Raw genomic sequence first — 16,391 nt, 5'->3', positions numbered from 1 at the left:
TCAGGTCAGGTGTGGTGGCTCACACCTGTTATCCCAGCACTTTGGGAGGCTGAGGCAAGGAGATTACTGAAGGCCAGGAGTTCAAAGCTGTAGTGAGCTAGGATCACACCACTGCGCACCACTGGACCACAGAGGGAGACCCTGTCTCTGAAACAATGAAAAAAAATTAAAAAAAAAAAAGATTAAACAAAAGGTCAGGGTCAAGAGAATCTACGGTGCTGGGTAAAAACAACAACAACAACAACAACAAAAACTCAAGTGACTCAGAGTCATTTTTCTACTTCCCACTTCCTCATTTCTACTTCGCCAATGATTCTAAACTAAGTGTGAGCCCCGGGCTGGCCTGGCTCTGTGAGGGTAGCAGTCTGTCACGATGCAGACTCAGGCTCTGGCAGGAATTCCAGACGACCCCACTGGGGACCTTGCAGAACAGAATCTGTTTCTGTGGAGCGAGGATCCCCACTGGAGACCTCCGTGTGTCTCCCTGTCTCCAGGCACTTCCTGGCACTTCCGCTGGCTCTCACCAACACTCTCCCTAGGACCAGATCTTTCTCACCTGCACCCCCATGACCCTCTTCCTCTGCCTCCACACAGCGTTTGGCAAGCTCATCCTGGTGTTTAGCTCCTTTCCAGAAAGAGCTTTGAGTGAGTTATTGGTGCAGTCAATACACTGACCTCAAGTTCACAGCTGGTCCAGGAGGTTAAAATGCTGAAGTAAGTAGAACACACTGTGATGACTTTGTTAAGAAATTTGACTCTCAATTTCCAGGATAAACTGTTTTCTTCTTTACCATGTCACAACTTCAGTCTTGTTATTGTGTTGTAGAATAGGGCGGGACCAACAAATGACAAGAATCCAATGGCCCCTGAAGGTCATCCTGTCCAGCCTCCTGCCTTCGAGCAAGGATGGCGCCTGAAATAAGAATCCCTGTGGGAAGAGTTCAGGAGGAAGACATAAGGCCTTAGCTGCATGGAATTGTGATGACTGAGAAGTAGTTTGTTTAAAGCTGAGAGTCAATGCAAATGTTTTCTTGCTTTAGAAAATTCTTAGAGAAAGGATAATTATTTCCCACATGAATTGAGCTATGTTGTGTCTCACTCATCTCGGACCCAGCCCATTGTGAGTCCATAATACTTGTTGGATAAACATTTGTTGAACTGAAATGAGTGGATCCAAGGGTGAGGCATTAGCAAATATGAGTCATCCCTGAATGATATGAAGTGAAAATTAGAAGAAGTTCAGGTGCTTCTAATAGGATACTGAATATGAACACTTGGAGACTCACTCCTATGCAGCCTCCTTCAGTCTTCCTGCATAAGACACTTTTTAAAAACAAAAGGTCCAGAACTATTTTTAAAAGAAAGCTTTGGGTTGAAATGTTTTCAATGCACATACATCTAGAGAAGAAAATAGCAATCACCCACACTCCCACTAAGAAGAATTAAGTACTATTAACATTTTGGAATATTTGCTTCCAGCCTTTTTAGTCAGTACTCTGTTTTTAAAACCTTTACTAGTGCAATTATGTGCTGAAAAATATGAGTGTGTCTGTGCATGTGCAGATGTGTGTATACTCTGAACTCACATGTCTCTGCTCACACATCTGTGACCTGTTGCTTGCCCTTCCCCAGAGTTTCTGCACTGGGAGGTGCTACATTGCACACTGCTATGGCAATAGTGGAATAATGAAGCCATGAATTTACATGTCAGTGTACAGATGCACAATCTGAATTACACATTTTTAAAGCATAAAAGCTATAAGGAATGCACACAGTAAAAAAAAAAAAAAAAAAAAAAAAAAAAAATTCAAACCCGACTCCCTGGCCTTCAGTCGTTCAGTTTTTCTCTCCACGGGCAACCAGCATTGCCAATTCCTTGCAAATGTTTCCAGAAATATCATTTGCATATACAAACATGTATTTTCTATTTTCCTATACAGATGGTGGCATACAATGTATACTGTTTTGTACCTTAGCATGGGGTTTTGGAAATTTTGCAAATGCTTCTTAACAGTAAGCTTTCTGAATGTGCAAATTAGCAAGCAAGGCCTTCCTTTTTTCCTTAGTCTCAGACAATGAACTTGGTGGTCAAAAAAATGTCCTCCACTTGCCAGACAGGTACCTTCAAATCACAAATTTCCACGTCATGGTTAGATGGCGTGTTCTTGCCCACTCCTGTTGAACTTACTTATTTAAACATCCACAAGAAAATCCTGTATATTTTTGGTAGCTAAAGCAAAATCCTGCAGAACACAACAAAACCAAACAGAGGGAAATTTGGGGCTCAGCTTAAAATACAGCTGGGCAAGCCTACACTTAGTTGCTGGAATAACAACCAGCTGGGAGGACTAAATTTAGCTTGGAGCCTTAAACACGGTCAGCCCTAAAGCCCACAACCCCCACACAGAGAACTTGGGCCCCATCTCCCAAGTTGGGAGACAAGAAGAAACAACAATGTTGGCCTAAAAGGCTGACTTTGCAAAAACCACCTAGTCAATCTGCTGTGATTTAATAGGCTGTAAAAGGTTTGATTTACAGCCGGTCAATAGGCAAGCAGCATGATTTGTTGTTAGGGGTATATAGAGCACAAGGACTAGGATGATGCCAAACAGTGAAAGAGGTTAATTAAAACGGTAATATTATTTTAAAACAATTTTTTAAAAATAATAGAACAAACTGGAACTAGAAGTGGGTCCCACTCTCGGGGCTGGCTTGCAGGGAAATGAAAGGCAAGTGGGACCGGTCTCCCACATGGAGCCTTCCTGGGACCCCCTTACCTGTGCACCACCCTCTCCTCCAGGGGAGGGCAGAGACCCCCAAACACAGGCTCTTGTCTTGATATTACGACTTGGTTAGCCTCAGTTTCCTGGTTTGGTCAAGTAAGGTGGTTGGACAGATGCGCTCTGAGCCCCAATCCTCCAGGTCTGCAGTTTTCATTTTCTTGTGTCTCCTACAACTGCCTGGAGCCCCTTGATTCTTTGAGTCTCCTCCTACAATCTGGGGGTGCCTTACACCACCCCCCATAGCCCTCTCCAAACCCAACCGGTGGTCTTGGTGCCTCAGGGTGAGACCACGTGTTGAAAATATATTAATAACTTGGTAAAGGAGGAACATGAGGGAGCTGGAAGCGTCTGGCGTCTCCCCTGAGCCTGAAGATGGCACCATGGAGAGCCTGACAACCCACACAGCATCACAGGCATCAGCTGGGCTCCACTGGAGAGGCCTGGGACATAGTTTACTGAAAATAAACAGGACGAGGATGTCCCGTTTAGCTCAGGTGGTACCCAGGGAGTAGCGGGACTTCTGACTGATCATGCTCACATGTGCGAAGAAAATGTCTATTGGGGTTCTCATGAGTCCCCCACCCACTGGGTAGCAACAGAAATAAACTAGACAGAGTCCAAGCAGTTCAAGACTTAGATGCCATGATTTAAATACTGTGCCTTTAGGGTAACTTTGGTCTCCGCGGTTGAATTGTTGTCTTCCAGATTCTTCTCCTGCCCCTGCTCCTTTCTTAGAAGGTATTTGTGTGGGGTGTGAGGAGCAGGCTTTCAGGATGTCATGGCAGGCCTGTGTGTGAGAACACCCTTGGTGACCCCCATGCTGTGTGTGGGCTGGTTTGGTGTGCTACTGGTCTCAGCTGTCTGCAAACTCTTGCTGTGGTCTTTCTCAGCCCACTGGCCCTCCCTACGGATATGGCCTCCTCTTGCCTCACTCTATCATCACAGACATTTCTGAGTCCCTGCCACACTGTCCCTCTGGGTCCTGGCCCAGGTTGCCACCCACAGTCTGGGCTGTAGGGTTATTTTGCTCCCAGCCACATTAGGGCCTTGGAAAATCTCCTGGCTTGTGGGAGAAAATGTGTTCAAGAGTACACACTAGACCGCTCTCTGCGCTCCTAGCAATGCAAGGCTGCCTATCTTGACCTTCACAGCAGTCCCCACCAACATCCCAGATGGGAAACGGGGCACAGCCCTGCCACTCGCAATGTTTCCTTCAACCTGATCTAAATGTCTCCTCCTTCAGGCCTAGAACAGAGAGTGGTGATCAGGTCCCAGAGCTGACTGATGGAGCACCTTTCACTGCCCAACGCTATTTAAGGTCCGAGGGACGGGACTGAAAACAAAAATTCCCATTCCTGTCTACCTGCAATTTACCTCCCTCCCTCACTCCCTCCCTTCCTCCCTCCCTCCCTTCCTTCCTTCCTTCCTTCCTTCCTTTTTTGACACAGGGTCTCTCTTTGTTGCCCAGGCTGGAGTGCAGTGGCATGATCATGGCTCACTGCAGCCTCAACGTCCCGGGCTCAAGCGATCCTCCCACCTCAGCCTCCGGAATAGTTGGGACTGTAGGCATGCACCACCACACCTGGCTGATTTAAAAAATTTTGTGGAGATAAGGTCTCACTATGTTTCCCAGGCTGGTCTAAGATTCCTGAGCTCAAGCGATTCTCGTACCCTGGCCTCCCTAAGTGCTGGGATTACAGGCTTGAACTGTGCTTGGCCATGCAATTTCTGTGCTTGCCATGCAATTTCCATCTTGTAAAAAGTTCCATGATCTAATACTTCACCACACAGAGCCCTTAATATGTTACACAAGAACTAACGTTTTAGAAAACCTTTATTTATTTATTTTTTAATTTAACGCCCAACTTTCAAGGTTACTGTTTTGCTTCAAATCTTATTTTAGATACCAGAAGCTGAATATTAACTTTTTTTCTGTTTGCATTATTTCTGAAATAATCCTAATCCTCTGCTTCAGTAAGACCGGGGAGAAGGTCATGAGCTCATAAAAAGCAAACAAAAAGTAATGCCTGGTAATAATTTTCAAAATAGTATTCTGCATTAAATTTTTGTGTGCTTATTTACAACGTCTCCCCTGTTGAAAGGCATACTACCTGAGGTGGGGATGGAGGGACAACGCTTTAATAAATTGGTCTCATAAATTGCCGCTCTAAGGAACATAGGACAGCAGAGTGTTGACAAGGGAAAATTCCAGGGCAGAGGTGAGACTGGGAGAGGGCGCAGGTCTAGCAGCTGACAGGACACTTAGGTTTATCCATCTAGGAGTCCAAAACTCACATAGGATCTGAGTCTATCAGTATGAGGGTTTAAGTAGAACACGAGTTAATTTGTCATTTATAGTCTCCTGAAACAGTGCTTCCCAGCTTCTAGCTGCATCAGAATCACCTGGAATGCTTGCTGAACCCGACCAGGCCTGACTCCCCAGTCTCTGATTCAGTAAGTCTCGGGTGAGACCTGAGGATCTGCATCTGTTACAAACTCCCAGGTGCCCATGATGATTGATGTCGGCCTTTCTACCACTGTTTGAGTGGCACTGTTCCCAAGAAAATGGCACAGGGACCAAGATAGAGACTACAAATGACCGCTAGGATCAGCAGCAAGCTGTATGACTTGCCTTAAGATTTTGTTCTGACAATTATAGGCAGTCGTTCGATTCAGACACATTATAAAGAAGAATAAGACAGGATCTAGGAGGTGATTTCCACACCTCTAGAAAGGAGGAAAATCATCATGCTAGAGTGTCTTAGTAAAGCTCCAGGTCAAGGATTTTCTCTTTATTTTATTTTAATTAATTAATTAATTAATTTAGAGACAGAGTCTCACTCTGTTGCCCAGGCTGAGGTGCAGTGGCACGATCTCAGCTCACTGCAACCTCCATTTCCTGGGTTCAGGTGATTCTCCTTCCTCAGCCTCCCAAGTCACTGGGACCACAGGTGTGAGCCACCACGCCCAGCTAGAGAGGATTTTCTTCTTACAGCCTTTATCAATCTGAGCTGCCCTTGGATGGGAGGAAAGGCAGGGCAGAAAGCCCCTTTCTTCATCCTGACTCATCTCCAGTGAACTAAGGGCACTTTTGGAAATACTTGCAGAGTGCCCGGGCTGTGGATAGGTGCCCTGTGCATTATGGAGGTGGCTGTGTGGCTGCCTCCCAGGCCCTGGGTGAGCAGCGGAGCCCCTGGAGGCCATGCACACTGTGCTCAGGAGTGCAGGCTCCACACCCAACCCTCCCTTCAACCCTAGCTTTGGACTTGCCAATGCTGTGGCTTCAAGTGCAGGCCTTAACTGCTGCCCAATGAGAGAAAAATATGCCCCTCACAGGGATGAATGCCGTGAGAGTCAATCTGACATTTTCTGTAAAGCAGTAGCTCCTGTTTTGAGGCAGGAAAGCTGGTGCATAGAGGAAAGTGTTTTTTCCGGCTAGCAAAGCAGGGTCTGTGGGATTGTGTCCTAGCAATCCTTATTTTGACCTAGACCCTGCCCCTATGCAGCTCCCTGCACTGGAGTGTGCCAAGGTTTTGCTTTTTCTGAGTCTATTAATGTTTCCATGGTTGAAATACCACTCTCTGATTATCTCAATAAGTCATTTTAAAAACAGCAAATGTTTAAATGATACCTAAAATGTTTTTTATTATACTTTAAGTTCTGGGATACATGTGCAGGACGTGCAGTTTTGTTACATAGGTATGCACGTGCCATGGTGGTTTGCTGTACCCATGAACCTGTCACCTGCATTAGGTATTTATCCTAATGCTATCCCTCCCCTAGACCCCCATCCCCACAGTATGTGATGTTCCTCTCCCTGTGTCCATGTGTTCTTCTTGTTCAGCTCCCACTTAAGAGTGAGAACATGCAGTGTTTGGTTTTCTGTTCTTGTGTTAGTTTGCTGAGAATGATGGTTTCCAGCTTCATCCAAGTCCCTGCAAAGAACATGAACTTATCCTTTTTCATGGCTGCATAGTATTCCATGGTGTATATGTGCCACATTTTCCTCATCCAGTCTATCATTGATGGGCATTTGGGTTGGTTCCAAATCTTTGCTATTGTAAATAGTGCCACAATAAACATACATGTGCATGTGTCTTTATAGCAGAATGTTTTATAATCCTTTGGGTATATACCAGTAATGGGATGGCTGGGTCAAATGGTATTTCTAGTTCTAGATCCTTGAGGAATTGCCACACTGTCTTCCACAATGGTTGGACTAATTTACACTCCTATCAACAGTGTAAGAGTGTTCCTATTTCTCCACATCCTCTCCAGCATCTGTTGTTTCCTGACTTTCTAATAATTGCCACTCTAACTGGCGTGAGATGGTATCTCATTGTGGTATTGATTTGCATTTCTCTAATGACCAGTGATGATGAGCTATTTTTCATATGTTTGTTGGCTGCATAAATGTCTTCTTTTGAGAAGTGTCTGTTCATATCCTTCACCCACTTTTTGATGGGGTTGATTGTTTTTTTCTTGTAAATTTATTTAAATTCTTTGTAGATTCTGGATATTAGCCCTTTGTCAGATGGATAGATTGCAAAAATTTCCTCCCATTCTGTAGGTTGCCTGTTCACTGTGCAAAAGGTCTTTAGTTTAATTAGATCCCATCTGTCAATTATGGCTTTTGCTGCCATTGCTTTTAGTATTTTAGACATGAAGTCTTTGCCCATGCCTATGTCCTGAATGGTATGCCTAGGTTTTCTTCTAGGATTTTTATGGTTTTAGGTCTTACATTTAAGTCCTTAATCCATCTTGAGTTAATTTTTGTATAAGGTGTAAGGAAGGGGTCCAGTTTCAGTTTTCTGCATACGGCTAGCCAGTTTTCTCAATACCATTTATTAAATAGGGAATCCTTTCCCTAGTGCTTGTTTTTGTCAGGTTTGTCAAAGATCAGATGGTTGTAGATGTGTGGTGTTATTTCTGAGGTCTCTGTTCTGTTCCATTGGTCTATATATCTGTTTAGATATCAGTACCATGCTGTTTTTCTTACTGTAGCCTTGTAGTATAGTTTGAACTCAGGTGGCATGATGCCTCCAGCTTCGTTCTTTTTGCTTAGGATTGTCTTAGCTATTTGGGCTCCTTTTTGGTTCCATATGAAGTTTAAAATAGTTTTTTCCAATTTTGTGAAGAAAGTCAGTGGTAGCTTGATGGGGATAGCATTGAATCTATAAATTACTTTGGTCAGTATGGCCATTTTCATGATATTGATTCTTCATATCCATAAGCATGGAATGCTTTTCCATTTATTTGTGCCCTGTCTTATTTCCTTGAGCAGTGGTTTGTAGTTCTCCTTGAAGAGGCCCTTCACATCCCTTGTAAGTTGGATTCCTAGGTATTTTATTCTCTTTGTAGCAATTGTGAATGGGAGTTCATTCATGATTTGGCTCTCTGTTTGTCTATTATTGGTGTATAGGAGTGCTTGTGATTCTTGTGCACTAATTTTGTATCCTGAGACTTTGCTGAAGTTGCTCATCAGCTTAAGGAGATTTTGGACTGAGATGATGGGGTTTTCTAAATATACAATCATGTCATCTGCAAACAGGGACAATTTGACTTCCTCTTTTCCTAATTGAATACCCTTTATTTCTTTCTCCTGCCTGATTGCCCTGGCCAGAACTTCCAAAACTATGTTGAAAAGGAGTGGTGAGAGAGGGCATCCTTGTCCTGTGCCAGTTTTCAAAGGGAATGCTTCCAGTTTTTGCCCATTCAGTATGATATTGGCTATGGGTTGGTCATAAATAACTCTTATTATTTTGAGATATGTTCCATCAACACCTAGTTTATTGAGAGTTTTTAGCATGAAGAGCTGTTGAATTTTGTCAAAGACCTTTTTTTGCATCTATTAAGATAATAATGTGGTTTTTGTCATTGGTTCTGTTTATGTGATAGATTACATTTATTGATTTACATATGTTGAACCAGCCTTGCATCCCAGGGATGAAGCAGACTTGATCATGGTGGACAAGCTTTTTGATGTGCTGCTGGATTGGGTTTGCCAGTATTTTACTGAGGATTTTCACATCGATGTTCATCAGGGACATTGGCCCAAAATTTTCTTTTTGCTGTGTCTCTGCCAGGTTTTGGTTTCAGGATGATGCTGGCCTCATAAAACGAGTTAGGGAGAATTCCCTCTTTTTCTGTTGTTTGGAATAGTTTCAGAAGGAATGGTACCAAACAGCTCCTCTTTGTACCTCTGGTAGAATTTGGCTGTGAATCCATCTGGTCCTGGGCTTTTTTTTTTTTTTTTTTTTTTGGTTGGTAGGCTATTAATTACTGCCTCAATTTCAGAACTTGTTATTGGTCGATTCAGGGATTTAGCTTCTTCCTGGTTTAGTCTTGGGAGGGTGTATGTGTCCAGGAATTTATCCATTTCTTCTAGATTTTCTAGTTTATTTGCATAGAGTTGTTTATAGTTTTCTGTGATGGTAGTTTCATTTCTGTGGGATCAGTGTTGATATTCCCTTTATCATTTTTTATTGCATCCACTTGATTCTTCTCTCTTCTTTATTAGTCTGTCTAGTGGTCTATCTATTTTGTTGATCTTTTCAACAAACCAGCTTCTGGATTCATTGATTTTTTGAATGGTTTATCATGTCTCTATCTCTTTCAGTTCTGCTCTCATCTTAGTTATTTCTTGCCTTCTGCTAGCTTTTGAATGTGTTTGCTCTTGCTTCTCTAGTTCTTTTCATTGTGATGTTAGGGTGTCAATTTTAGATCTTTCCTGCTTTCTCTTGTGGGCATTTAGTGCTATAAATTTCCCTCTACACACTGCTTTAAATGTGTCCCAGAGATTCTGGTACGTTGTGTCTTTGTTCTATTGGTTTCAAATAACATCTTTATTTCTGCCTTCATTTTGTTATGTACCCAGTAGTCATTCAGGAGCAAGTTGTTCAGTTTCCATGTAGTTGTGTGGTTTTGAGTGAGTTTCTTAATCCTGAGTTCTGATTTGATTGCACTGTGGTGTGAGAGACTATTTGTTATGATTTCCATTCTTTTGCATTTGCTGAGGAGTGTTTTACTTCCAATTATGTAGTCAATTTTAGAATAATTGTGATGAGGTGCTGAGCAGAGTGTATATTCTGTTGATTTGGGGTGGAGAGTTCTGTAGATGTCTTTTAGGTTCGCTTGGTCCAGAGCTGAGTTCAAGTCCTGGGTATCCTTGTTAATTTTCTATCTCATTGATCTGTCTAATACTAACAGTGGGGTGTTAAAGTCTCCGACTATTATTGTGTGGGAGTCTAAGTCTCTTTGTAGGTCTCTAAGAACTTGCATTATGAATCTGGGCGCTCCTGTATTGGGTGCACATATTTTTAGGATAGTTAGCTTTTCTTGTTGCATTGATCCCTTTACCACTATGTAATGCCCTTCTTTGCCTCTTTTGATCTTTGTTGGTTTAAAGTCTGTTTTATCAGAGACTAGGATTGCAACTCCTGCTTTTTTTTGCTTCCATTTCCTTGGTAAGTATTCCTCCATCCCTTTATTTTGAGCGTATGTGTGTCTGCACGTGAGGTGGGTCTCCTGAATACAGCACACTGATGGGTCTTGACTCTTTATCCAATTTGCCAGTCTGTGTCTTGTAATTGAAGCATTTAGTCCATTTACATTTAAGGTTAATATTGTTATGTGTGAATTTGATCCTGTCATTATGATGCTAGCTTGTTATTTTGCCCATTAGTTGATGCAGAGAAACAGCAAATTTTATGTTACTTCAATTAACAAATCTTCTGGTGATGAGGTTCATTTATACAGTAATTAGCAGACATTAAAATAAAGGAGGTGGTTTCCTTACTGGGCTCCGAGGTGGTGTATTAATCTGTTTTCATGTTGCGGACAAAGACATATCCAAGACTGGGCAATTTACAATTTAATCAGATTCACAGTTCTACATGGCTGGGGAGGCCTCACAATCATGGTAGAAGGCAAGGAGGAGCAAGTCACATTTTACATGGATGGCAGCAGGCAAAGAGAGCTTGTACAGAGGAACGCCTGTTTTAAAAACCATCAGATCTCATGAGACTCATTCACTATTGCAAGAACAGCATAGTAAAGGCCTGCCCCCATAATTAAATCACCTCCCACTGCGTTCCTCCCACAACATGTGGGAATTGTGGGAGTTACAATTCAAGATGAGATTTGGGTGGGGACACAGCCAAACCATAACAGGTGGATGGCAGAGGTATGGCTAAATACATCAAGAAGGTAGGAGTCATTGGTAAATATGGGACCCAGTATGGTGCCTTTCTCAGAAAAATGAAGAAAATTGAAATTAGCCAGCAAGTAACATTTTGCTCCTTCTGTGGCAAAACCAAGATGAAGGGGTGATGTGGCACTGTGGCTCCAGCATGAAAATGGTAGCAGTGGTGCCTGGACCTACAACCCCAAAGTAAAGTCAGCTATCAGAAGAATGGGATTGGAAGACCGGTAGAGGCTCCATCTCGAACATTACTGGCCTATAACAAATAGGTTAACTTATGTGATTATTTTTAAGGGATCATGTGACCCAGCATTGCCTTCCTTGGGCCACGATGCCCCAGGGCACAGCTTCTTCTGCCTTCGGTCCACTGAAGGTGAACACAGCAACTCCCCAAAGCTGTGCCTCCCAGGTCCCTCTTCTGTCACAGACTCTCCACTTTCCAAACCCTCCTTCCTCTCTTGAAGGAGGGAGCCTCTAGTCCCCTGCCAGCCATGTAGCCTTTGGCTCTATGAAAGGATAAAGTAACCAACTTATTTACACAAAGTGCTACCTAGCCAATCTTTTGACTTTTATCTTTAACTGGAATGTGTCTTTTATCATCAACTGCTTAAAGGAGTTTCAGGCCTCAGTAGGAAGAGGTGGAGATGTTCCATTTTCAGGACATGGGCTCTGGGTCAGTGCACCTGGAATTGTCCCAGGCCTATCTGCTGATCTTGGGGTTTTAGGGAACCCTGGGGTAGGGAGCCAGAAGCCTAATGGTTCCCTGCTTCTTCCAACGGGGGTAGCCCAGCAGGATTGGGCCTGGTACCAAAAGAGCCTGTGGGAGGAGGAACTCCTGCCTCTTTTTGCCAGTCTTTCATATTCACTTCCCTACCTAAAGACAGATCCATCTGCTTCCTGTCTCCTTAAATGAGTCCTTGCCTTGCCTGTCCTTGACCCCAAGACTCTTAGCTACATATATTATCATACCAGAGTATTTTAGATCATATTTAATCATTTCTTTGTACCAAACTTCCTGGCTGATATGGTTTGGATATTTTTCCTGTCCAAATCTCATGTTGAAATGTGATCCCCACTGTGGAAGGTGGTCCTAGTGAGAGGTGTTTGGTTCATGGGGGTGGATCCCTCATGAATGGCTTGCTGCCCTCCCCATGGTAACAAGTTTATGGGAGATCTGATTGTTAAAACAATCTCAGCACTTTGGGAGGCTGAGGTGGGCAGATCATCTGAGGTCAGGAGTTTGAGACCAGCCTGGTCAACATGGTGAAACCCCATCTCTGCTAAAAATACAAAAATTAGTTGGGCGTGGTGGTGCATGCCTGTAATCCCAGCTACTTGAGAGGCTGAGGCAGGAGAATCATTTGAACCCTGGAGGCAGAGGTTTCAGTGAGCTGAGATCAGGCCACCACTGCACTCTATCGTGGGTGCCAGAGCAACTCTGTCTCAAAAAAAAAAAAGGGTCTGGGACCTCACCCTTCTCTCTCTTGCTTCTTCTCTCACCATGTGACGCATCTGCTTCCCCTTCACCCTCTGCCAGGAGTAAAAGCTCCCTGAGGCCTCACCAGAAGCTGAGCAGATGCTGGCGGCATGCTTGTACAGCCTGCAGAGCCATGAACCAAATAAACCTCTTTTCTTTATAAATTACCCAGCCTCAGGTATTCCTTTATAGCAATGCAAAATGGACTAATACACTGGCCTTATTTCCTATCTCTTACCTCCCCTCTACCCCTGTGTTTTCTCTTCTCTTCTATTCTCTTTTCTTTCTTTCCCAGGTCTCTCACTGTGTTGCCTAGGCTGGAGTGAGTGCAGTAGCATGATCTCAGCTCACTGCAACCTCTGCCTCCCAGGTTCAAGCAATTCTCCTCTCTCAGCCTCCCAAGTAGCTAGGATTACAGGTGCCTGCCATCATGCCCAGCTAATTTTTATATTTTTAGTAGAGATGGGGTTTCACTTGTTGGCCAGGCTGGTTTCGAACTCCTGACCTCAAGTGATCCGCCTGTCTTGGCCTCCCAAAATGCTGGGATTACAGGTGTGAGCATCATCCCCAGCACCCTCTGTTATTTTTACCTCTACTAATAAAATGTCTGCCAAGGAAATGTGTCATTGAAATTATTCTTTCTGACTTTGTAGGAAAGCCATGGCAGGCATTTTGAGACATAAAATGCAGCATCAGTAACATAACCAGAGCAAAAGTTCTGACTTGAGCATAAGAACTTGAAAGAGAACTAGAAACATATTGTTTCCTTAACTTTAAACTCTGAAGAAGTCAAGGAGGCAACTTAATTTAAGGGCTATTTCTGTCAGGGAATTTGGTAGTGTCAGAAAAGCTGCAAGTCTGAGGGAAAATTCAGTAAAATAAAAGGAAGCTTGTTGTGTAACAATACTATTAAAATGTCAGCACGCTTCTTGGAGGTGGACCCAGGCGGTCCAAATGAAAGCAGGGAGGTGAAAATGTCACATTGCTCCGCTAAAGGGAACTGCCCTCCCAAACGTGCTATTTGACTTCTGGTTACTTCTTTCCATAATTCAAGTTATTTATGTACCTTGTAGAATCAAAACAAGGCCGTGATGGCCCAAGAATAGACTGGCTCATTTTCAGTTTGCAGGAATATAAGTTGGTACTTAGACTTTTCATTTGATTTCTTATTTTTATTTTCATTCTTTCTTTTCTTTTCTTTTTTTCCTTTGGGTTTTTTTGTTTTGTTTTGTTTGTTTTGTTTTGTTTTGTTTTTTGAGACAAGGTCTTGCTCTTTTGCCCAGGCTGGAGTGCAGTGGCATGATTGTAGCTCACTGTAGCTGCCACTGCAGCCTCAACCTCTGGGTTCAAGCCATCCTCCCAGCTCAGCCTTTTGAATAGCTGAGACTATAGGCATGTGCCACCATGCCTAGCTCATTTTAAACATTTTTTGCAGATGAGGTCTCTCTTGTGTTGCTTAGGCTGGTCTTGAACACCTAGGCTCAAGCCATCCCCCCGCTTCAGCCTCCCAACGTGCTGAGATTACAGGTATGAACCTCCATGCGTGGCTTCCATTTCATTTCTTTTTTTAAAAAGAGTTTAATGATTAGTTCAAATCCTAATCTGAAACCACGTGGTGTCTAAATAAAATTAAATAAAAATGCCATTGCTGTCAGATTAAACACACCACTCTCCAGCAGCTAATCCTGCAGTGGCTTCCCCTTACTGCAAAGTCGAGAACCAGTGCCTCTGTCCTGAATTCAAGGACCTCTATATTGGGTCTCTACAGCTGCATTGGTTCTGTCTCACTGTTCTCCATTTGAAAATAACAACCTTGGCAAATACTGCTTCTCCCAAGAAGACTGCACCACTCTCAGCCCCCAAACGAGACCCTCTCCTGTTCTGCATTCACAGGAGTTCATCTGCCTTCCGGGTATCCCTCTCATTTTGTCTTGCAATATATGCATTTACTTATCTTTCAATCCACCTTCCAATCCTCACAGTGTAGGCCCTTGGAGCACAAGAACTGGGGTTACTTACCTTTTTTTTTTTTTTTTTTTTGAGACAGAGTCTTGCTCTGTCGCCCAGGCTGGAGTGCAATGGTGCCATCTCAGCTCACTGTAACCTCTGCCTTCCAGGTTCAAACAATTCCCCTGCCTCACTCTCCCGAGTAGCTGGGATTCCAGGCACCTGCCACCACACCCAGCTAATTTTTGTATTTTTAGTAGAGACGGGGTTTTGCCACATTGGCCAGGCTGGTCTCAAACTCCTAGCCTCAAGTGATCTGCTCGCCTTGGCCTCCCAAAGCACTGAGATTACAGGCATGAGCCACCACACCTGGCCAGGGTTACTTATCTTTGTAATCCTCTGAGTGCTTGAGCAGAGATAACACTCAGTAAATGTTTGTTGATTGATGGCAAGTCACAAAAAATAATTTTTGTAAGGATATTATTAAGAGATTTGTACTCAGCCAGGCGCGGTGGCTCAGGCTTGTAATCCCAGCACTTTGGGAAACGAGACGGGCGGATCACGAGGTCAGGAGATCGAGACTATCTTGGCTAACACAGTGAAACCCTGTCTCTGCTAAAAATACAAAAAATTAGCCAGGCATGGTGGCAGGAGCCTGTAGTCCCAGCTGCTCGGGAGGCCTGAGGCAGGAGAATGGCATGAACCCGGTAGGCAGAGCTTGCAGTGAGCGAAGATCATGCCACTGCACTCCAGCCTGGACGACGAGCGAGACTCCATCTCAAAAAAAAAAAAAAAAAAAAAAAAAATTTGTGCTCAAACCATTCATGGAAGTTGTCTGTGCAAATTGTTTAAGCTGTTAGGGATAGGAATTCTGTAGCCTAACCAAGTGAGCCTACTTTTTATTTTAACCATGTTTCAGGACAAAACTTTCATTATTTTGGCAAACCAAAGTATGATTTTTCTGCAATATTACTCATTTTCTCTAATTTTAGCTTTAACAAAGTTAGAAGCTAGTTGAACAATTAAATCAGAATAAAAAGGCTAGTAGAGCAATTTGGTCTGGACAGGAAAGAATCCAAAGAAAACAAAGGAGACTCGGCTTTGGGGCAGGCAGGACATCCCTGGGTCAACATTGTTTTCCTACTTAAAAGCAAGCTCGTAGGCCAGGCGAGGAGGCTCATGCCTGTAATCCCAGCACTTTGGGAGGCCAAGGCGGGCGGATCACCTGAGGCCAGGAGTTGGAGACCAGCCTGGCCGACATGATGAAACCCTGTCTCTTCTAAAAATATAAAAATTAGCCGGGTGTGGTGGCAGGTGCCTGTAATCCCAGCTTGGGAGGCTGAGGTAGGAGAGTTGCTTGAATCTGGGAGGTAGGGGTTGCAGTGAGTCAAGATCATGCCATTGCACTCCAACCTGGGCAAGAGAGCAAGACTCCGTCTCTAAAAGAAAAAAAAAAAAAAAAAGCAAGTTCATGGTTTACTCCACAACTCATTTGACAAAGGCTACCAAAACAGCTTCAGTACTTCTTATCAGATAGAGATGCATACTCAGGCTGTTAAAAGACCATTTAAGAAGGTCTTCCTTATTTATTTCCCCCAACTTACTCCCAAAAGGATTTGAGTTGGCTTTATACAAATGCACACAATATATCAAACTGAAACAGGCAAAGAGATAGGGCAAGGGGAAGATAAAAGTGGAATAGTAAGACAAAGACAACAGTGAAGTTAGTTCACAGAAATATCTGCCAGTAATTCTTGAGCTTCTAAATTTGGTTCTGAGCTTCCTGGGCACCAAGGCAAAGAAGGGAACACATTGGCTACACATTTCACAGAGTGTTTAAAATCAAAACCTAGTTCCCTAGCACCTGTGTGCCAGAGACTGCACCCCACCTCTCAGCGGTTCTCTTTATTTACGGTCAGCTATCTGGTGCCTACTGAGGTGGGCCACATGTGTTTGAAACCATAGAGTAGCAGGGGAACCC

The 16,391-nt window shown here is 43.5% G+C and overlaps 2 protein-coding genes and 1 pseudogene across 18 annotated transcripts in view; 2 read left to right on the top strand and 1 right to left on the bottom strand.

Moving 5' to 3' along the window:
• Window positions 1–16,391, bottom strand: part of SNX3 (sorting nexin 3) — a 1,122,685-nt gene that overhangs the window by 582,778 nt on the left and 523,516 nt on the right. The gene's annotated exons all lie outside the window — the stretch shown is intronic.
• Window positions 1–16,391, top strand: part of ARMC2 (armadillo repeat containing 2) — a 219,665-nt gene that overhangs the window by 45,417 nt on the left and 157,857 nt on the right. The gene's annotated exons all lie outside the window — the stretch shown is intronic.
• Window positions 10,714–11,510, top strand: LOC126953642 (60S ribosomal protein L37a-like; annotated as a pseudogene).

The sequence above is a fragment of the Macaca thibetana genome, chromosome 4 (genome assembly GCF_024542745.1).
Source record: "Macaca thibetana thibetana isolate TM-01 chromosome 4, ASM2454274v1, whole genome shotgun sequence".
Lineage (NCBI taxonomy): Eukaryota > Metazoa > Chordata > Mammalia > Primates > Cercopithecidae > Macaca > Macaca thibetana.
The sequence above is the reverse complement of the archived record's forward strand: the minus strand, read 5'-3'. Positions and strand labels throughout refer to the sequence as shown.